Source organism: Brachyhypopomus gauderio, chromosome 18 (assembly GCF_052324685.1).
Source record: "Brachyhypopomus gauderio isolate BG-103 chromosome 18, BGAUD_0.2, whole genome shotgun sequence".
Taxonomy (NCBI): Eukaryota; Metazoa; Chordata; class Actinopteri; order Gymnotiformes; family Hypopomidae; genus Brachyhypopomus; species Brachyhypopomus gauderio.
This window is the reverse complement of record NC_135228.1, coordinates 16,887,696-16,912,184: the sequence shown is the minus strand read 5'-3', so window position 1 is coordinate 16,912,184 and position 24,489 is coordinate 16,887,696. Positions and strand designations below refer to the sequence as shown.

The 24,489-nt window shown below is 39.8% G+C and overlaps 1 protein-coding gene across 3 annotated transcripts in view; it reads right to left on the bottom strand.

The window, feature by feature from the left end:
• arhgap32b (Rho GTPase activating protein 32b) overlaps nucleotides 1–24,489 on the bottom strand; it is a 78,754-nt gene that overhangs the window by 44,986 nt on the left and 9,279 nt on the right. The window lies entirely within an intron of this gene.

Genomic DNA, 24,489 nt, shown 5'->3' with positions numbered 1-24,489 from the left:
GGGAGAGAGAGAGGGTGGGGAGGGGGAGAGAGAGAGAGAGAGGGAGAGAGAGAGAGCAAAAGATGGGGAAAACCAAAGAAATGTAGTGTCACAAAGACAAGCAGATAAAACAAGATAGACAAGGGAAATATGAAGGCAGGGAAAGACGGGACCAAGCTGAAGGATTTCCCCCCTCTGTCCCTCGCCTATTCTTGGCAAACTCCGCATAGCTTGCTGAAGCATTTATTTTTAAACAGTGGGCATCGCGCACACGGATTACACGAGCCGTGCTACAAATCCAAACAGCATTTCCACAAACTAATACAGTGTGTTCTCTGTCCATAAGAAAACCCCACACATCATGTGAGATACATGCGTTTCCCCGTGGTGTGAAAGTGCGTGTTTGGTTGATATTTTCGATCACGGAGGTGGCGTGCCTCTATGACAGAGTTTCCCACAGCGACCCGCTGCACTGCGCGTCACACTGAGGAACTCCCACTCCGGGGCTTGCTGTGCTACATGATTTAATTGCGGAGACAGTAGCAGGCGAACGACACACTGAATAAAAGACCGTTCCTCATCCATTTAAGAGAACAAAACCTAAGCCCACACAGTCTTCTGACCACAGCCACAGAGGCAGACAAGGAAATTATATCAAAAGAGTGGCAGGCAGGGAAATTGCAGGAGGCGTAAAATAAAGAAATAAAACACGCCCACGTGCTGTCCAAAAGCAGCTCATCTTTGGTGTGAGGGGAGGGTCTGTTGTCCACACACTCTTGCTGGAGTTTGGTGCGAAAGTGGATCATTCTGTGCAGCGTACTACAACGTTCTCAGTCCAAAATCCATTCAGAAACTTGGCAAATGACTCAGGAAACTGTTTTGGTGGGTGTAATGGAGCAGCTGGTTTATGGTCTAGTCTAATTGCCCCTGCCCAGGCTGCCTGGAGGAGTCTGCATGGCCTAAAGCAGAGGCTTTAGCACAGGGGAATTAAACGGGTGCTGCATCTGATGCAGCAAAACCCTGAGGCGGTCACACCAAGCAGATCACAGCAGACTCGCTCATGACCGACGCTGTCAGAACACGTGACGCGTACCGTCACGACAGACATCTCAGGTATCTCAATTCCAGTTGCAGCACGGACGCATCAGAGAGATCAGACTTCATGTAAGACCTGGCATCTCAAACCAGCTTAGAGATCATTACAGCATGTTAATCCACAGCCGTGATGAAAGACGCAGCAGACATTTAGGATGTTCAATAAAAAATAAAAACAAACAACTCAATGTTTAGGTGAAAACCACCAAGCGTTTAGCGGAGAGGAGTGGTGCCCTCTGGGAAATCCTGAGAGCAGAAATGAGGCACGGCGCTGCAGCACGTCTAGGTGTTGGGAACCTCCACGGAGATCTCCCGTGTTTAGTCATCTCTCCAAGAGGCTACAGGCACGCGCTCCTCTCCACACAGCATGGCATTAGTCAGACATGACATTTATTTTATCCCCACCACCAGTCTGTGTTTAATAAGAGTCAAATGACTGTGACGCTACCTAATTGACTACATCTGACCAACAGCAATCTGGACGAGGGTCTGAATGCGTCACAGCCAGACAGTGCCTCTTCCCACTGGGACTGTGAGGACTTTTGTCACTGCATTTGTTTTTTAGTCGTGGAAAAAAAGCATCGATTAAACAGGGAATCCTCATTCCATGATGATCTGTCAACACTTACAGAGATAAACAAATAATTACATAATTTCTTTTGTGGAACATGTCAAGGCCATGGCAGTTGTCATTTTGTTATTCTGGATTTGAATATCTTAGCAAACACCACTATCTAGACTGTGTCGAATCTCCTCAAGTTAGCCACAAACTAAACTACCAAATGTAGTTTTTGTCCAGTCCTTAAGGCATGATTTTATTCCATACAGACAAGCCCTCTTAGGTTTTACAGACTCAAATAATCTGGGATAAATGTTAAGACATGTAATTACAGCTTTTTGGGGGTACGAGGTATCTAAAGCTCTATTCAGGCAGATTACATTTACACGGGGTTCTGGGGTAATTTTTGTCTTTTATAGGTGTCTTTTATAGATTTTCTTTCTATCCAGATTGGCCATACTGGGGCTTTTTTCTCTCTTGCCCCAAGAAAATTACAGGTCTATAAATACCCACTGTACTTCACCTAACTCAGCAAACATCTGATCATTTTAGTCCCTCTTTGATCTTGTCCTCTCTCTCTCTCTCTCTCTCTCTTATACTAATATTATATATATATATATATATATATATATATATATATATATATATATATATATAAATTGCATTACTCATACATTATGGAAATGGAGCAATTTCTTAGCATCTTGCAGACAGAGATTGAGTCTCACTATATATTCCTTGAACAATGGAATTCAGTTTTAGTAATTTTATTAATGTGGTTTAAAAGTCTGGTAATTTTTTCATCTGTTAGTCATTTTAACTGTTGCTATGAAGGTGAAAAGAGAAAGATCACATTTTCATAGTTGTTTTTTCTCTTTTGATTGGCATTCCTGATTTTAATCGGTTGAAATTGCTGTTAACATTGCTGTTATGTTTTGGAAGTTGTTGGAGCCTCCAGCATCTTGTTAAGCTAAACGTGTCAAAACACAGATAAGTACAGTCATGTCAGTGTGACAAAATGAACCCCAACACCTTCTCTGCATGGCTGAACATGGCTGGAATGGGCGTCGAAAACTGGCCAATCAAACCCACAGGCATATTAAAGGGGTGATTAAAGGGGTAATCATAGTTATAGGTATAAATCAAAATCCAACACACTAGAAACTCACCCTGAAGTAATTTTTATGCCTTCCAGATGCATGAGTCACTCAGATGTGTAAAATGTTTCATTACAAATATCCCCCTGATAAACGAATCCAATCTGAACAGGGCCCAAGACGAAACATTTATTTTCAGTGTTTCATTATTTGACATATTTTTGCTGCACAACGTACAGCCAGGACACATCACTGTGTAATCTCACTCTGTAAAGAACAGGCTGAGACTCTAGTTTGGATCATCAGCTTTGTGTGACTCAAAGTGAAATGTGATCTGACCAACAGGCAGCCGATGTCTATAGGGAGATGTGGATGCCTGCGCTAATATGAAAAAGCTGGGAGTTGGTTTCCATGACATTACATCAGGGGGCGGGGTTTAGTCCCTACTGAGGATGACCTCATCTGATGGAACGGGACGGCGACGCCTCAACTGGACAGTCTGTTCTGAACTCTGATCTGCCACCCTGCCCTTGGCACTAATAAATCAAAGCATGAACCAGTATGGATCGATAGTGTTAGTCCATATTCCAACGTCCATCAGCACTGTGATGTTTTAGAAGTTGTTTACATTACAACATAAACTTGATGAGATTTCCTAATTTTGATTTATTTAGATTTGATTATGGTTAGACAGGAATTCTATACAAAACCAGAAGACAAGTCAAGATAATCAAGTCTGCAAATCAAGAAAAGCATCACCAGATGGGCACTAAACATCAGCAAATGTCAAACAGAAATAAATGCTTGTTTTTTAAAGCAGTATGGTCTAACAATCAGACTTTTGAAAGGAAGGCTAATTTTTATAAGCCAAAAAACAACAAAATCATCAGCACCCAAACTGTACATGTTACAACCTGCAAACATTATGAAAACACACACCACTGACATACTGCATCCATAAGGTGATACAGAAGCTCACCAGAAACAAACACACCTCAAAATTATAATTATTATATTAATTACAAAATTATAGCCTCACAAATTACACAAGATTTGAAACATACCACAGGACTGCATTTCTGAAAAAAAAACCCTGTATTCAAAGCCCCTACATAATGTTAGAGTTAGTGCATGACTATATGCTTCCTTCTAGTATTAGGTCTCTTGCCAAACCTTTGCTAAATTATTGATGCTCTTAAACATTAAACAGATAGCTTCTTGAGGTTAAAGCCCTTTCACCTCACAAATAATTAAATGAGGTCCACTCCTCTCAACCTCCATCAAAAACTTGCCTCGGAGATTTAATTAGTTATTTTACTCTCAAAAGTTTCAGACACCCAGGAATTCAAATGAGCACAGTTCAGTTTAGTGCTGATATTTTTAAGAATTAGGCCAATGTTAGATCCTAACTGGTAAGTCTTTCAGTTCATCATTATAACAAATAACCATGCAGCATGCCAAGCTGAATCTTGATTTGATGTCAGAATGCTGACATATAGCTTTCTAGCTTTTATAACCCCTATTGGTTTACATACAACATTACATTAGAAGACTACATTAGATGAATACTTCTAGACACCAGAATTGTGATGTTGGTATAAAAACCCTATGGTTTTTATATATCATGCAAATTAGCAAAAACTATAAGTGGGTGAAGCTTAATGGTTGTTTGTTATTTGCCAATTTGTCAAGGAATCCAGTGACAGTGGAATTTTGTCTCTATGCTTTACGGTGTGGGACAAAATAACAAAATTGTAAAATGGTACAGTATATCACAACCTTCATGTGCGTTTACCATGACGAGTCATTCCACACCTGCTGCATCTGGAGCCCAGTTGTGTGTTTGTGGGCCTTAAGCTCTGTGATGCATGTTTTTCTCTTCTGTTGCAGGAAAGGAATAATGAGACAAACTCCAGCAAAAACAACAGGGCTCCAACCACTATGGGCTTGAACCCTAATTAACAGTTATACAAAGTAAGCATAAACATACACAGATCATATTAATTTTGGTGTGTTTTTACATTTTGTAATCTGGATGTACAGCCTCAAACTGAAAAATAAACAAATCAACCTCGTTGTTCGTTGTATAAGCAAGTTGTAAAGTGAGCACGCTATGTGCACCACCATAAACAGACAGCAGAGCTGGTGATAAAGTGTGGATGGGTATTACGGCACGTCTTCGATTTACAGATATAGACACTTGCTTTGACTTTAATAAAGACAAAGATTAAGCTGATGAGCAAACTTGTGCTCTGCAAATGAGCAATTATTTTGCCTTGTACAGCAGAGCACAGCTGCCGCCTGAGGCCAAGAAGGGACTGGAAGAAACGGAGTGACTCTCCAATGGTGCAAAACAACAAGGCCAGAAGAGGACTGAGGTGTTGCCCACTTAATTGCTTCCCTACAGTACTGCAACACAAAGTATTCACACAGGACTTTCATTTTCAGACCTTTTATACTAAGGTACACGGGGGTTTAGCTCAGGTGATTTAGGATTATTTTGTGTCCACTTTGTTTCACAAATGTAAAAAAACTGATATGACTGATATGAACATCATGTCATGTGACAGCTGCAGACACACATGAATTTAATGAACTATTCTGCACCTCAGATTAGGACACAATGACAGCAAATGCTCGAAGAAAATCGATGTGCAGCACTGCATAAGCACAAATTCTGCCGGGAATTAGGGGTACAGCGTCCACGCCTCCTGCTTTGAGCTGACTGCATTACAGCAAGCTGTGCAAGCTGTGCTTTAATCTGATGCACATAAAGCATGTATTGGAATAGTATACAATTTATTGTTAGGCAATAGCAGCGTTGGGTGATTTATTAACACAGGAGAAATATACCAAAAGGATTTCTCAAAAGATGACTCAGCAAGTTCTTCCCCTCTCATCTGAAGTCTTCAGAAAACCAAGCCAGATTCAATAGTTGCTGATTGCCAAACTCCCCATAATGGAAAACTTGCAATGGAAAGTTCACTTCAACAAAGTGATTTGCACCTCACCAGATCACCAACCTGACACTTTACATTGATGAACCTTAAAAGTTTTAGATAAAGGTGTTTCTCCAGCTTTGTGAATGCCATGCCTAATAATAATGAGCATGGTTTGAAAACCTTCGCTATTTGTCCCACATGGTTCCCCATTAGAGTATTGTCTATTCTATGTCTAGTCTAATTAGCCAGAATAAAGGACATGGAGGACTGCTAATTCACTATAACAAGGCACAAATGTACCTGATATGATTGTACGGTCAGTAATAACTTGTGAATCTTTGCAATATAGGTTACAAGGCTAAGAAAACAAAAGTATACCAAGAAGTACAAGTGAACATGTAGGTTCTCACGCTTGAAGCGATAGGATTCCAATGCAGTAAAGGAGACATGTGCACTCATTCGCCTAACAATTTAAAGGAAACTCAACTTGAACTTTAATGAAACTTTAATTTTTAGATCATCCCCAACCATCAAAACAAAATATGCAGTTAACTCAGTTAACTAATTAATGATCAACCATCAAACTCAGAATTAATATGATTCTAAACAAACCTAAACAAACCCAGTCAAAATTAAGAGTAAAAATGTGAGGTACCCACATAGAATGCACAGCTCACACACATGGAACCATACATCAGAAATCAATCAGGGCTAATCTAGCCTTAAAGGGACTTAAGTCTGAGAAACTGGAAGTCTACTTAAACTACCAGATTGCACAGGAAACAAGGAAGTCTGCTAAATGTCTGAGAACGTGCGCAAAGAGGAGAAAGAATCTATAGTCCTGCTAGTCTCCCAGGACAGGACAAAGCCCCGTGTCCCTGTGTGTTCACAACCACGGCCCTCCACTCCAAACAATGTAGCCCAGAACCTTCAGGCCTGTGTGGAGTGAGGGCACAAAAGCGGTACAGACAGGTCCTGGAGCACCCTGCCCACTGTGGCACTGCACACAGCCCTGTGTAGGCGGAAGGTCACAAAGGGATCTTTGATTATGCACAGAGCCAGACGAGCACTTTCATAGGGTGGATTTGAAATGCTGGGTGCGCAGACTGGGAACTGGTGAGACAACACCTAAGACGGGTTGAGCTGCTTTTTTTTTAGTTGTTTGTCATTCTGTATTTTTTTAAATAAAAACAAGGATCATCACTGTAGCCACATATATGTTGAGCTGTAATAAGAGGAGCCCGGGCTATGAAAACAATACAATTATTTAAATTACTTGTAAATCTCTCACACTGACATTCTATGTAGTGTCTAGCGTTCCCACGAAGGGTCATTACTGTTCCAGCTGCCTACTCCAGGCTTGTGGTTGTTCCTTTTTTATTCAACCCTTTCTCAAGCCACAGTAAACCATAATAAAAATTTAGCAAGACACCAAGGGTTCACGACATCACGTCCCTACTGTCAATTTGCTTAGGCTGGCTGTTTATTTTCTTTACAACCTTTATAGTGCCATGGCTTAGAGGGTCATCAATAACACAGCACATCACGACCTTCTGGGTGCTGTTATAGAGCTAAAGAAACTCACACTAAATTAATAAGCAGACTGCAGACATATGTAGTCTTAAACCAAAGCTAAGGTCTGCAGAGACAAATAAGTAGACCTTGTTGGCGTATACACAAAGATTATATCAGTTAGAATCTGCATTATCTTGAAGGGAACCATAAAACAGTGATCTTTGTAGCACTAACTAGTGCAATTGATGATGAGGGAACCTAAAGAACAATGTTTCTGCTGATGCTTATGATAATGCGGCATACATTAGACATTAGGATGCTTGATATTACTGGAATGAAAGTACTGGTTAATTCAACACTCACGCAACTCACGGAACAGCAGTAAAGGAAAACTGAACATTACACATCAATGCTTTACAGATTACACCCCCGGAAAAGCGACGCAATCACATTGCTTTGCATCTTACTTTGATTAATGAAGCAAATAATATTCCATGATAATCCTGTCAGTGACATCTTAGAGAAGATAGACACATCAGGTAGGATTGACACATCAAAACGTGTCCTGATCGAATAACTCTCTGCTTTAAATAGAAAATAGCCTTTTTGTCAGACATAACTCCCAATAAAGTGAGCAATAAGCAGTACAAACTCACATTATTAATATCTCTGTTATTTTCCCCCAAACAAAACCAAAATGATCCACTAGCTGATGTTCCCTAGAAAGGGTGTACGAGTTGATCACTTGCTCATATTTCAAGCCTACAAAGAATGAGCTCACATTCAAGGCCTCGTTCATCCGTAACAAGGCACTCACGGTGAAGACAGATGAGCAACTGCTCCAGCCTAACGCTGTTTACACAAGATTTTAGAAGAGCATTATATCAGTCACACAACAAAACATATGAGCTGGTTTTAATGACACTGTCAGAAATCCTCCCCTTTTTCATCGATATTATCTTTCCAAAAGGAAAAATATTTGCATGCTTGAATGCATCATTATGATTGAGCATATCTTCCAGTGATACGACGGACACATACAAGGAGAGGCATTTTAGCCAAGACAAAATCCAATCTATGAAAAAAAAGAGAGAAAAGGGAATTTCAAACCAATTTTTTGACAATGCTGCCTCCTTTGAAAATGGTGTTCTGTGGTTGTTTGTCTTCCATGCTAAACTGGGATAAGGCATATTCAGATTATATACACACACAACAGTTTTACACAGAAGTTTCAAACCTTTTCAAACCCTGGACATTTCTTCCTGTGGACCCTTGATTCAAGATTTCAGCTTTCAGATTTAGATTTGCTCTGCTTTAAGATGCTAAAACAGAACCTGTAATGCAGACCTTTCAATATTGATCCATGGGGGTACCATTGATAAGAATCACTGCATACTGAGCAAAAAAGTAATACAGAAACCACAGCTCAAATGAATACCACACAAGCCATTTTGAATTGTGATTTTCTTTTTCACAATTAAATGGCAGGCTTACTTTATTTCATGGATTTGAATATATAATTTCGAAACAACCCCTAACCAAGTCCCTAAATTAATGCAGAATAATGTAAACCTATAGTATATATAGGACACCATTCTTAAGTGGTCTAAGCTTTAACACAAGCTTATAAGATTACAGCGGGGCTGCATTTGTAGGTCATGATTATTGCTTTACAAAGAACAGATTAACAATGTAATAGTCTTTTTGTTTTCCTTTATTATTGTATGCTTATAAATACAAAATATTTTGAAATTATCTATTCCTCAGGTATTAGTACCTGACTGCCACAATTTTATTGCAAATCCGACAAAGAGCTTCCAAGTTATTAGCCTCTCCTATTCAGGGGCGGACTGGGGAGAAAAAGTGGCCCGGGAGTTCCTGACAGACTGGCCCACTATATAATATATATATATATATGTGTGTGTGTGTGTGTGTGTGTACTGAATATGAATCTATACATGGCACGTAGTGTATATGACTGCATTTATTGTCATATGGACAATATTAATTCCAGCAATAATATGATTACAAAGCCACATAGTGGCTTTTAAATAGTCCATCACAAGACCACCAAACAAGTTGTTTTACGCAAAGTGCATCCTAAAGAACAACCTACAACTCTAACGTGGGTATTTCTTCCTCTTACCTATTTGTGGTCGTTAGTTTTAATCTAAGAATTTCAATAGCTTTAAAAAAACAGTGCGCAGTGCTCTGGAACCTTTAAGACCGCCACTTGCGTCCGTGTTTACCGTGTTAAGGTAATTTAGACATGGTGCCTTGCAGAGGCGACAGCAGTACATTTAAAATAACATGTTATCTACAATTTAAACTGCTGTATGTTTTTGTAGTCCGGCCCGGATTTTCTGGGACAAGTTGTTTTTTTTTTTTTTTTATCTCCGCTGCATACCGTCAGCCCGCATCAGCTGGCCCGCGGCCCGGTCCGTGTTTACAGGCAGGTTTGCCTGACTGGGACGGGGGAGGTAATAACACTGTTAAACAGCAGCGTGACTACGGGCCGGGGCCGCAGTGCGTGGCAGTGGCTCCTCCACGGGCTGAGTTAAACCACCGGCGGCCAGCGGCCGGCGGCCCACCGGCCCACTAACCCATCGGCCCACCGGGGAAATCCCCGGTAGCAATGTATGCCAGTCCGCCCCTGCTCCTATTCCTATTTCACCTGAAACCAAAATGTTACCACAATTTTGATATGTTTGGCTTTGCAACTAGGGCCAAATCACTGTTTCTTTCAAAATCTGTTTCAAAGTTATTAAAATGATGCTGTCGTTGGCAAAGGAAGCAAAACCATTTTGTCAAACATTTTGCAACAAGGCTTCCATTTCTCCTCCACATATTTTAAACAGCTTATAAACTAATGTGTAGAATTGCATGGTTTAAATTAACTAATGGAAAATGTGCCTGTTTATTACCAAGATAAACTATGCACAACAGTTAGCAGCTGTGTAAAAGTGAGATTTTGTCTATACTTTGGTTCATTTTTATGCATATAAAAAATCCAAAACCACATAAGGAAGCTATTTGCGAATAGGCTACATAATGACCTGTCAACGTCTGAGAGTGTCGGGAAGACAGACTTTGTCATGTATTTGTTACTATTTTTGAACAAATAGTAAATAACAATCTGAATTTGAAAAATATTAAATAGTGCTCAAATGCTTTCAGCACTTATTAGTTAAACGAGCTTCAAAGCTCCAATGCAAACTGAAACAATCACCAGACACCAAAAACTGAGCTATACATTCAAGATCAGTGAAAAGTGCATTTCATTGTATTCCTTTATGTAAAATGAAATAAAAAGGCAGATGACCTTGTGCTCAGTCAGTTTTATCTCACATTTGTTGTCATGTCTGAAATAGTGCTGGGCGACAGAAACAATCTCAGTTTTCTTCGATAACAATAATAAGCATTGAGCAATATAATTCGATAAAACTTCCATTTCTATTTGCCATCTAAATGGCGCCACCAACACCACCCAAATCACGCAGCGCACCATCCCACCGCACGCCCATTAGCCGGCTCAGTCGGTGGATCACGTATAAACAGAAGCACGTTATGGCATGATGGCCGATGGAGACGACCCTGAGAGAACACATGAAGGTGAGCCTTCTGCCCTCCATGTCAAAGAAAGGAAACCTCCCATCCATCATATGGCAGTGGTTTGAATATCTTACGGCTGTCTCATCGAGTGCAATTAAGCTCAAAATAGAAGACATGCTGATGTGAAGTGCAAACAAGTCCAGAAACTCTACTGATTAATTTTACCATTTGAAAAATACCATCCATCCAGTCAAGTACAGAGAAAGTGTAAAAGTATCTTCAGGGGTGGTTAGCTAGCCGCTAAGCAGTGGCACTACTCAGCAATCAAGCAGTAGCATTTCTCCTAAACAACAATCAATAGTAGTTACTTTTACCCCTATACAAAAAAATGCCCTAATAATGTTTACTGAGGACACATAATATTTTATGGTAGAAAAGGGGTATTCTTTAAAAGCTGTGACAGTTTTACAAAATGTTATTGTGACGCTGGGCGGCGGCAGACGGACGAGACACAGAGTCCTTGTTGCGACAGACATCACTTTTATTTCCACACTTGGATTGCGCAAACACTCAAACATACAACAGGTGAGACAGATTATCACATGACATAGCCATAACCACGGATATCCACAGACGCAGACGATGCACGTAGACTACGTAAACACACGCCCAAAAGGGAGAGGCCGGGGTCCTCAACGTGACAGTTATACTGTCATAACTACTGAGATCAATCAAAACAGAAACATTTATTGTGATGACCTTTTTGGCCATATTGCCCAGCTCTAATTTAATTATTATGCAAAATAATCACAATCAGCAAATCATTGTGTTCAGCTCAAATAACTGTGATAAGGTATAATTACAGACAACTGGAAAGACTTCTCACATATTGATTATTATTGGCACACACAGAAAACAAACCATCGACCACACATTCACCAAATGGCAAAAAGAAAGTCCCTAATAACACCCTTAAAATCTTTGTGAGCACACAGAGCACAAAGCTCCAATTTCTGTAGTATTTATTTTAATTGTGAGCAGCAGATCTCAGTACCACAGGGTACACATACAAAAGCTGTAATTCTTTATGCTCAGCCTTCATTTGTTTAACTGATAAGCATGGTTTTGGAGAAGCAAGCGGCAGGTCCATAAGAACACAAGTTCTTAATAAAGGAAGACTTGCTTCTCCTTTTTGCAGTTTATTTAAAATATGTAACCTCAGAATGATCTATGTAGAGTTCTTGCCAGAACAGTGTCAAATACTGATGACAGGAGCTCTACATCATTAATAACATCTTAAATATGTAATGAATGAACAAATCATGCTACTTTTAATCCACTCTGTATCTAATCGACAAATGCCACTAAGACAAAAGCTGAATCTAAATAAGTAGAGAACATTCTCAGAGATGTTGGGCTTTTCCAAAAGCATGCAGTGGGAGAGACAGGAAGACCTTCATGAGGGTGAATCATACAGACCCTGAAGAACAAGCACTTGCCCATTCTGATAGATGTAGTACAAAGACCTGGATTTTCAGCATGTCATTCCTGCTCTCTTTGGTCTTCTAGAAAGCACTGACCCTAATTCAGCAGGTAGCATGTATCCATTGGGTAATTTATAATGGGGTGGTAGAGGAAATAGGTTGCCACCCTAAGGACTGTGAGGAACCACTAAGAAATGGTTTGGGTTTCAAATGGCTGAACATAAACCCAAAGCTGACAGACCAGACACACAGAGACATACACTTTCTTATTATGCCAGCTCTGGTTATGCTGGGCGTGCAGCAAATATTGCCGAGGGCTTTTACTGCTGCACTCTATGGATTCGGCCCTTCGTTTATTTTGTCAAAATAACGCTCTTGGAAAACAGCTAACATTATTATTTTTTTTAAAAACAAACATACTTTAATTTCACTGCCTTGACGGGGAACTAAACATCTGAACCTCAGCAGCTGAACTTTGCATGGCTACCTTTGGTACCGTGAGAGATTTGAAGAAATCTTGTTCATGCACAAGTAAGGGTAGACAGACCGTAGCCTCCCCACCTTCCATCATGGACTGGCTCCCAGCTGCCATGCTATTCAACACTAAATCAATAGTCATGAGGGCATGAAGAAGCCCCCCCCACCACCACCACCCCCCAGTGCCCACTTTTCTCCCTTAGCAATCTGATATCCCATGCTTCCTAAGCATTTGAGTATTTCAGCTATCCCTCCTGCCTAAATTCATTCCCAATAGCAGCCAGTGGGCAACACGCCACAGGCTGTGTCTACTTTGTAAACGACTGAGCAGCTATTCATTTATCAAAAAGAGAAGGGCAGGTTTGGCTGACATGGAAACTTGCTAACAAAATGCTTTACACTGGAAATCTATCCGAAACCAATCAGTAACAACATAGGTCTGTCTATGGCAACAATCTAGTTAGCTGTAACAAATCCATGATCTATTTTTAAAAGTTGGCATTTACACCACAAGATATTTCATATTTCACTTAAAGCTTATAAGCTAATGTTTTATAAAGACCATATTTCTTAATGGTGGCTTTGGTTACAAACAATTTTTTTTGTACTGGTGTACTGGAGCAGAACACTGTGATGCAATGAACAGTTGATTTAATGGCAATTTAAAAGAAATAATGAAGACATGGTCCTTTAGGGTTGCAGAGTGGTCCAGAGTGGTTAGGAACGTGTGGAAGACTTTTAAAGAAACAGCATCCAAAATAGCAGATGATCTATTAACAAAGGCAAGACTGGTGAAGAATACTGGTAAACAAAGGCAGAGGAGGCATTTAAGTTGTAAATTGATGTAAATGTTTGGTAAGTCTTTTGCCGTCTGTATACGTTTGGTGTTTTCAGGTACATGCGTCTTTATTTTGGTTAGTTTGGTTGTTCCAGTTACCCCCAGGAACTGAACCAGGAGGCACGGGGATTCCCAGGGGTGAGCAATCTGATGATTTTATACCCTGACCGATCTTGAAGACACAATGTACTTTTCAAGTGAAAGGTAGGGACTCTCCTACTGATGTTTCGAAACTTAAGTAACTTAACACAGTAAAAAATTAAGTAACTTAACACAGTAACAAATTGGATCCATGCTACATTTTACAAACCAAGAGAATGAGTGCATACTAAATGGCTTTGCTGACTCACACATTATACCACGTTGTTCTACCATAGGGACTGTTTCATGTGTGATGTATTTTAAAATGTATTTCAGTAATATGAAGATGACTGCTATACACAGTAAGACTTTTCTCAAAGTAAAAATATGTTGCGCACTGATTAGCTTTGTTGTATAATCTCTGAAAGTGCTATTCTTCCGCCATATCTGAAGGAACATGCCATGTGTGTTTCACTCAGGTACTACAACCCCACTCATTCACGTCTCATGAGGTCCCAAAATATAAATGTATCATTGGTGTATGTATTACAGCAGGGGTGCCCAATACGTTGATCGCGATCTACTGGTCGATCGCGAAGGAAGTGTGGGTAGATCACATGACATTAAAAAGTAGATGAATGACAGTCTATCATCCATCTGCACTGACCGTTGCCAACTTCTGACCACCTGCGCATGCACGTTAAACCGCACTAACTTGTTCAGTTACCTTGCTGCATAGCTAACCTCCAATTTATTTAAACTAAATACAACAAACGGTATAAAAATGAGTGCCGTAGCTGGTCCGAGAAAGAAACCTAAATTGTGGAGGGAAATGTGGAGCGTCATTTTCGGACTGTTCAAGCATCATTTCGGGGTATTGTTAAGCACAAGAAGATCTTCCAAGACGGAGAGATGATAAAAGAGGCATTTGTTGAAGCCACTAATTCCTTGTTCCGAGACTTTAAAAACAAATCGGAAATATTATCTTCGATCAAAGCTCTCCAGCTATCGAGTTACAATTACAAGTATCGCTACAATTAGATTCTTTAAAATACTTTATAAATAAAAATACTTTATTTATCCTAAAAGGAAAAAGAAAGAAAGAATACACAATATTTCATAGTAATAATAACTTAAATAATGATAATATAGAATAAATAAATTGTTTTTGCATTTTTATTGTAGGTCATCTTATAAGTAGCTCGCAAGCTGAAAAGGTGTGGGCACCCCTGTATTACAGCATTAAAAAATATCATAAAAGCAACAAAGGACAGAGGCAATCACATAGTATGTAGCTATGGATATGGTGGCATTTAAAGCTTTGTACAGCGTGGAATATAAGACACTGAGGCACCCTAGATGCATGGTATGGTATTTCTTTCTAATGAAGACAGAGAACTGCAGAAATAAATCATAACAGTCCGATTACCTTTAAGTTTACCCTTTTTGAATACATTTCACTAGTTGACAAATGTGATATTTTATGAATATGTTATTTTTTAAAAAGAGCAGTTTCTGCATCACCTTTGCTGGTCAAGTCAGAGGGTCCTGTTGAGGAAACAGGACACACCTCCATCGGCAGAAGGGACCCCGTTGGAAAAGAGGGTGGCCACTATGCTCCAGGAATGCCTTGGGCAGGTGGCAGTACTCTCTCTGTGCCCTAGGGCCCAGACTCACTGCTTCCCTAAAGTGTACTCACAGTGAATTGAGTGTAATGCTAAATAATGTAGTTCTCCGACATTAAAAGTACAATATGCTTTTGTTAAAATACGTCACCTGATTTTCCACTCATGGGCCAGACACTTACTAAGGCCTTGTCAGGCTGTTCCATACTGTCGTAGACTCCTGAAACCAAGTATGCTTTCTCTGTCCAAACGTGCTGTGTTGGAAATCAGGGCAACAAAGTACTGTGGCAGCACTGGGTTTGTAGAATAAATAAATAAATGTTCAGTTGACACAGTTGACACCTCTCTGACTACATGTGTGTGACAAAATTATTTGGATAATTATGAAATGTTTTGACTGTTTTTAGTGTTTAACGGTGCAAAGCCACACAAGATTCAAATACCGAATGTTGGCAACGTGAGAAAAGAGGCTTACCTCTGTGAAGAACCTATCCCAGCATCATTAAACCATCCAACCCAAACTGATCTGTGGATCTGAGAACTGTTAGCTAACCATGCTATGGAAAAGTGTTTCATGACAAACCGCATTTGTGTAATAGAAGCATTTCGGGCAGTTATTGTCCATAATCAGAACCATTTGACCCTACGTGGGATAAAACAGAGAGAAAACTGAGAATCTATTTCCAATGCTACAAACAAGATTTTTTATGCAATAAATATAGGTTTACAACTGGCTACTGCTAGCACAGGGTGTTTGAAATAAGATGAGATATTGTAGGGTTACATCATTCTTTAAAGCCTGGACGCCCTAACAGTTGGACAGTATAGAACCTTAATGACTAAGCCAGTGTTTCATTCTAGAAATAATGAAATGAACATTTATTGGCTAATAGCAAAATGCAGTGAGGTTTCTGTGAAAGGGGGAAAGAGGAAACACTTGTCATCCAAATGATAAAACAATGATTCAAGTGGATAAAAATTTTAAATGCAGTTCTTTGTTGTGCGGTTTATTTACGTCAAGGTGTACTGACATCAGCTATTCTACATTCTCAACACAAAGGCGTGAATGATAGAGGTTCACGAAGCCTTAAAAGCCTTTGAAATCAAAATGAATCCAACAGGAAAAGTTCAGACAAAACAAATTGGCCCTCTCCTTAAATAGAAGACTCCTTAAAGTAGTATAAAATGTGTTGAAGACCTGAATAAATGATTACACAATGTGTATGATTACACAAAGACAAAACAAATCTTCTCAATGCCATTTGAGGTCAGAGGGACCGGGTATCTCGCTGATCCACTGGTGTCCACTGGAGTCATTGCCTTAACAATCCCATTGGAAGTGGGAAAATCAGGATGAATGTGCCAGCAGATACATGGGATATAAATCTAAAAGAAATACCAGAACTTCTTTTTCATCAACATAACAAAATTCCTTCCTAGATTCACAACCACTACCCATCTCTTCAGACATAATACGACCTGTACATTAGATATAGTTTATAAGAACTTTGATCAAATTTATAGCAATTTATAATGAATTATAAAAAGTAAAAGCCAAGAATACAAAAGATACACTGATAACCTATCATACACCAGCAAAATGTCTTCTGGCTGAATATGTGGGATGAGTTTGCACACTGCATGCTAATGCAAAACAGAGCACAGAATCGCTCTCAAACACTGTGGTGTCTTTGAAGAAGTCAGAAAACCACGAGAAAGTGATGTGGAAATACCGCTGGATGGACAAGCGAGTCATTATCCACAACTAAAATCAAAATACAAGAACTGTAATTAAAATCCATGGGAATCCCTGGCAATGAGGAGACTGGGCTCTTGGGATGAATACGCTTGACAGCGAGAAGTCTGAAAAGCCAAGGCAACCATAGCTGAAGAGATCTCACAGTGAAGAGGCCATGAGCGTCTCATCAATAAAGCTTTTGAGAGGGGAGCGCGGAGTTCCTGATGCCAGCAGGAGCACGACACGGACACTCTGATGCTTTTCACTCACCATGGGCAGCTGGCTGACACGAGCCTCGGGCACAGTGAACCAGGGTCAAGTGCCAGCACTGGATCAAAGAACATAGAGTAGCCTGTGGCATTAGACACGGAGCCAAAATGAAAAAGGCAATAAACAGGGAGCAATGAGGTGTTCTGAATATGCCATCAAAGTAAACATATAGGCGTAAATACTGCAGTCTGTGCAAACGTTTCCACCTAAAAATATTTCGGAAAATGAAATCTTGATTACTTAAAACTGTTAAATCTCAGCAAAAAAATCTCAACAAAAATTGATTGGTGTACATGTATGAAAAATCCAAACAAACATAAACTAAACTAATTTGCCATTTGCTACTTTCCCTATATTTGTTCATTCATTAATTCAATTAATTAATTAGTTCGAAATACAACTGTAACTTAGTTAAATCAGTTTACTATAATACCTACTGCATAGATCCAAAAATGTCAAAATCAACTTCACTGCCAATACACATGAGAAACTGCTTTGGTACAATTCAACAAATCTCACATAGCTAGTGAACTAGCTACTTTACCAGCTAACCTTTGGTAAAACAGCAACCGTATGACAGCAACCCTGCTGTGTGAACCTCTCCTCTCTCTGCAGTGACAACCCAAGTATGATGGTACAGAGTGTTTGGACTCTACATAGGGTGGATGTCTGATTTAAAGTGAACATATTTGCCTGTTGTCTTCACTAGAACCCACTTGACCTTACTGTGAAGATGCTGGATTCTGGGAGCTTACGGCTTAAAGTTTTGGCATCTTTATTTTAACCTCATACTCTTCTATAGTAGAAGTAATAAAATACAACCTCAACTTAACATGGTTTTGGTATGCACCCATATTTTCTGTTGTTAGCGAGCCTAGCTAGCTACTGAATCTGTTTTTGGTTTGATGGATGCTTTGCACATATTTCACTCAAGGCACAATGTGGAGTGGGAATATAGTGGTTGCAGTTATATGGATTAAAAGAAGCTTTGATGCCAATAATCTGCATCAATTTTTTGTAATGGAGTTGCTTGAGTTTCTCAAAGAACTGGTTCAGCCCTACATGACTGCAACTCGATGCCTTTAGGCATATAAACATGGTCAAGACAACCCGCTGAAATGTAAACCAAGCATCAGAATGGGAAGAAAGGCAACTTAAAGGACTCTGAACATGTCATGGTTGTTGGCTAGACTGGCTGATCTGAGTATTTCAGAAACTGCTGATTTTACTGGCATTTTCAGGAACAACCACCTCTAGGGAGTTTATAGAGAAGAGAATTCAGAGAATTCCTGTGAGAGGTAGTTCTCTGGGTGAAAATGCTCTGCTAATGCCAGAGGTCAGAGGAGAATGGCCGCACTGATTCGAGTTGATAGAAAGGCAACAGTAACTCAAATAACCACTTTACAATCAAGGTATACAGAAGAGCATCTCTGAACACAAAACACACTGAAGTGAACAGGCTACAGCAGCAGCGGACCAAAGTAGGTTCCAATCAAATCGGCTAAGAACATGAAAATTCACATGGGCTCACCAACATTAGATAATAGAAGACTGAGAAATCATTGCCTGGTCTGATGGGCAGGTCAGAATTTGGCTTAAACACAAAAGGAATCCTTTCTTGAATCAACAGTTCAGGCTGGTGGTGGTGTTTTCTTGGCATACATTGGGCACCTTAACACTAATTCAGCACTGTTTATATGCCACAGCCTACCCGACCATGTTCAACTTTTCATAACCATAATGTAGCCATCTTCTGATAGCTACTTATCCAGCAGGATAATATATCATGCGACAAAGCTTAAGTTTTTTTGAACACGTCAATGAGGTCACTTCTCAAATGGCTTCCACGGTCACCCGATCCCAATCCAATAGATCACCTTTGGGATCTGGTAAAATGACTCACACCAGGGATGTGCAGCCAACAAATCTGCAGCAAGTGTGTGATGCAATCATGTCCATTTGGACCAAAATCTCAGAGGAATGATTCCATCACCTTGTTGGATCTATGCCATGTAGAATTAAGACAGATCTGAAGGCAGTACAGACCAGTAATGGAAAAGCATTTAAAATCCACAGTATATATTTCTAGGTCTAATGGTAACATCAGAAACATTCCAAGCTAAGTTTAATAAAGGTTACATGAGGTTTCATGCCTTCTCTCCTTTTTCAAGTACTGGAAGGGTGAATAATGAAACGTATCTTGAAACTTAAAAATGAAAAATAATAAAAATAAAATCACTGCCAGCCTTATGCTCTGAGAAAACTGAAGAGAAATGTGTCCTCAAAATTCTCTTAATTATTTTGCACAGTAAAAATAAAAACAAGATAAACATAGTAAATACCATTTTAATAATTAGACAGGCGTTGATTAGTGCCAGATGTAAATATAAGTGGTGTTGCTAGCCTGCAGCCTTTCATGTCTTCAGCAATGATGAGAAGAAATGCCACAGGACAGGAGGAGTAAACGGTTCAGGACTGTCAACATGAAGTGCACGCTGGATGCCTGTTGTTACTTGCAAGCGTTCTCCCTGAGCTTGACTTCACCCTGTTCGTGAAGTGTGTTTTGGATTTGACAGGGTCACTGCAAGTTTATTTTCATGGCCTGTCTGTAGTATTTTTGCAAAACTTGCAGAAAAAGTCAATGCCCTGATTCTCAAAAATCATTGGGCTACTATGTGCCCCTTTACTTTGCAATAATAATTTTTTAAAAAGTTGTTTTTATTGACACTACTGGCATACCTGAAGTGACATTATTCCCATCACATTATTCACATATCAGCCAACACACGCATGTACATGCAAATATGTGCACAAAGACCAAAGCACATCAGGATTTATAGTAAGCACAGAGGCTGAAAGAACTAATTCAGTATCTGGGTATCACTGAACTCTTGGAGCCCTAAAGCTGGGCGTACACTGTACGATATTTTAAATCGTGTACTCCGCTCCAGCTCAAACTGTACGACTAAATCGCAGGGTTTAAAAGTTCACAGCTCACGATTCATATACTCACACTATACGCCCCGACGCTCTCATGCGATCTCACGAGGAGCGATTTGAATTTCAAACATGTTTGATATTCTTGCGACGCTGCGATTTCTGATCGGGAGTTGGTCGTGAGGTGTGAATCGCTCCTCGTTTACCTGTGTAAACTATACGATGCACGACACGCGATTGAGCCGAAACTCGGCCCGATCGCAAAAATAGTCGCACGAGTGAAAAATCGGCTGAAAATGGGCCAAAAATCGCACAGTGTACACCCAGCTTAAATCTACCTTTACAGTTAAGGTGAAAATAAATCTATAAATAGAAACACAAGATGCACAAGCATTTAAATGAGAAATTAATTCCATGAATTTACATTAATGCACAGCTCAATTATGATCACTATGTTTATAAACCAAAGGCCCCATCAGAAATAACTCACCTATAGGTAACAAAGGGAAGTGCATTTTATCTTCTTGCAAGATGATAAATTTGGAATTTGATATGTGTGTGTGTATGTGTGTGTGTAAATACATAATATATAATTGTGATACATTATGTGCATATTTAACATTATTTTATATCATTATTATATCATTATTCCATTTTTTTTATTTACCTAACAGAAAGTACATCATCCACACACCTCACAAAAAGTTAGGGATATTTAAGGAAAATGTAAAAATGCTACAGTGATATTATATCATGAAAGAGCATTTAAGTAGAAGCATGCAATGGTGATTTTTCTCATCTCAAACAATTAATTGAAACAAAAGGTAACAGTGGTGGGTACACGCAGCAAAAAATGCCCTTAAGCATCAATTACCGCTTGATGAGGACATCGTGTGCATTTCACAAGTTGACTGACTGTCTGCTGAGGTACTGCATCATCCCACTCTTCTTGAAGGGCGGCATCAGATCACTGAGGTTCTGAGGTACAGAGTTACGAGCCTCTATACAACAGATGATCCCATAGGATCTGAAGAAAGTGCAGGCCACTCCATTTGAGGTACCCCAGTCTCCAGCAGCTGTTCCCTTATGATGAAACCTTGATGAGCTGGAGCACTGTTGACCATGAAGATGAAATTAGGCCTGCGTTGTTCATGCAGAGGCACAATGACTGGATTAATGATGTTTTTCAAGTAGTGTGGGCTTATCACTGTACCATTCACAAGTGAATGTACAAGTGAAGTGAATAGGGTAGATAGTAGGGTAGCTCTGTATTGACTAGACACGCCTGCCCACATTGTAAAATAGGGCTCGGCGATATGAACTAAAATCAATATCATGATTATTTGAACGTTTTACCTTGATTATGGTTAATGTACGGTTTTGTGATTTTTTGTCATAGTTCACTAACAAGTGTTCAACTACTAAAGCTGGGATACCGTATTTTCCAGACTATAGAGCGCACCTCAATATAAGTCGCACCTACAAAGTAAAAAAAAAAAAAAAGGAAAACATTGTATAAGCCACACCGGGCTAAGCTGAATACATTTACCGATAACTCAACTGATCGGTTTCCGAACGGTGTCTGTTCTCCGCGATCTTTGTTTTAACAAATTCTCTGAAATTTGCAAGTTTGTGCTGGTAGTCCGGGGGGAATTGCTGTCAGAGAGTTGTCCGCGCCCTGATGGACAAGCTCTTTCTTTTCATGAATCGAAAACACCCGGACGGTCCTCCATTAAAATCCTCTATATTAATTTCCTGTGCAAGAGATTTGGCTTTCAGCCGGATTTGCACGGTGGATGCACCTCGGCCACCTGCTCTCTGAGTGTTAATCCAGTCCTCAAGAATATTTTCAAGTTCAGGCCACCTGCTTGTATGTCCTCTGAAAGCCTTTTTTGTTTTTTGGCATTGACAGAGTTCTTCCTGCTGCCGTTTCCAGCGCAGAATCATTGATTCATTCACGCCAAGATGATGTGAAGCAGCTCTATTTCCTTCTCTTGGCCTTCAACTTATATGTGGCATTATACGAATTTCTTCATGTGGTGTCCATGATGAAGGTGTGATGAGGGGGTTTGAAAAAATGCATGAAAAGTAAAAAAAAAAGTGGATGAACTCTGTCGTGCCTGCTGCTTGCATATGCTAAATGAAAATGAGCACTTTCTTCTTTGATTTACAACTGACCTACCACCGGATTAACTTTATGCTGCGCCCCTGACGGGTGAAGAAAAATCTACAGAAAAACCACACCTCAACATAAGCTGCATGGTTCAAATCGTGGGGAAAAAAGTAGCGGCTTATAGTCTGGAAAATACTGCACTTTTTTTTTATAATTAAAGAGGCCATAATGTTGTGATTATAAAATGATCAAAAAGGTTGCTGACTGGATGGGGTGGAGTCACAGACTACACATGCAGAATATTTTTACAGTGGGCACTGTATTAACATATATTTGGGTTATATGATATAATTAAAAGCCAAAATAACAAACATGGTCAAAATTATGTAGGTTAGAGGTTCTGAATGTTGGTATTTTTGATTGATTGCCTAGCCCTACTGTAACGCCACCACCACCACCAAGCTTGTCTGGGGACAACAGTTGTTAATGCATAGCACTCATTTTGATGTCTCCATCATCATTGGCAGGCATAATTTCCACACGCTGTGAATCGACTTTCATCAGTGAAGAGCACCGAGTTCCACTGGTCCTTCATCCAGCGTAAATGCTCCCTGGCCCTCTGATGTTGTTCCTGGGATCTCTAGGAGCCACTTCCCCAGTTTGGGGGTCACTGATTACCATGGGAACCACTGTTGCCTTCACCTTCCCCATGTTTTCTAGCTCTCCGTTCAGCCCTTGGTATTTTTCGAGCTTCTCGTGTGCCTGATGGTGCCATCATATTGGATAGCCACATCTATCATCACAGCCCGTTTCTGTTGTTTGTCCATCATCACAATGTCTGGTTGGTTATCCACTACCATTTCAGTATGTAATGGGAAGTCCCACCAGATCTTAGCTTGGCTGTTCACCACTTTCAGGGGAATGTCCCACTTTGACCATGGGACTCCCAGCCCATACTTGGCACAGACGTTACAGATGTTTCTGTATATTACAGCAGCCACTTGGTTATGGTGTTCCATGTATTCTCTGCCTGATGAAATCTTGTGCCTCGCTGTTAAATGTTTTAACACTTTTTTTCCCTCGTTTTCCCCCTCTATCCTTAATAAGACTTTGAGGGCCATGCAATCTATTCTAAAACACTAAAGTGCAGTTAATTACCTATGTAAATAAACCACAACCATATTGGGATATCCATTTATCAACGTTGGCATTTAGGTCATGTCATTGATCATCTAAACTCAATAAGCTATTATAGAATACATTTTGCATCCATGCACCACCACTCTGGGAAGCTTGCATAAAAATAACATCAGCCATGAACGTGCATCTCTTCTGGAGCCAAATTCCCTCTCACATCTTTCTCAAATCTCTAGTCACATCCCGGGGAGATGAAAACAGCAGCCCTGCATACACTCAATTTGCATTTCAGTCAAATTAAAAGCAACATGGGTAATAATAATAAGCCGTAGCTGTCAAGACTTGGATTGGAAGAAAAATCCTGGCTGATGAGTCATTGCTCAAATAGCTTCTTCCCCACAGCTGGAGGATGAGACTCATAGCTTGATGTGAATTATGTGGTTTTAGATATGTGCTGCAAATATAACAAAGAGGTTGTGGTTGGTTATTTACTAATTACTAGTAATGTATTTCTGCACAATGTGAAGAATACAGACAGAACTTTGCTGAATTCTGCATTCACTATGTTCATCACAACATCCTACACTATAAGCTTAACAGCTCCACCACTTCTGTCCCTAAATACAGGGTTGGAATTAGGGGCCAGTGAGATGGGTGTCACAAAAACAATAGGTTGTATCCAGACAGCACAAGTCACCTTTCAGGGTATCTGCACATTTTTAAATCTCAAATTCAATGCGATTTTCTAGATTCGGCGAAGTGCACATCGCGCCAGAACAACTGAAATAATTTAATGCCTCCCCTCATAAAATTCCAGACATTTTAAGACATTTTTAGGCCTTGAATATGGAAAACTAAATTTAAGACATTTTAAGACTTTTTAAGGACCCGCGGGTACCCTGCCTTTGTTCAAAAACAATACAAATATTTTTTGTTAAAAAAGACAATACAATAAAAAGCATCAATCTATACCATTCACATACTTTTATACAATGTAAAATAGCAGCAGAAATCAAATAAGCCTGATAAAATGAATAACATTTTAATTGA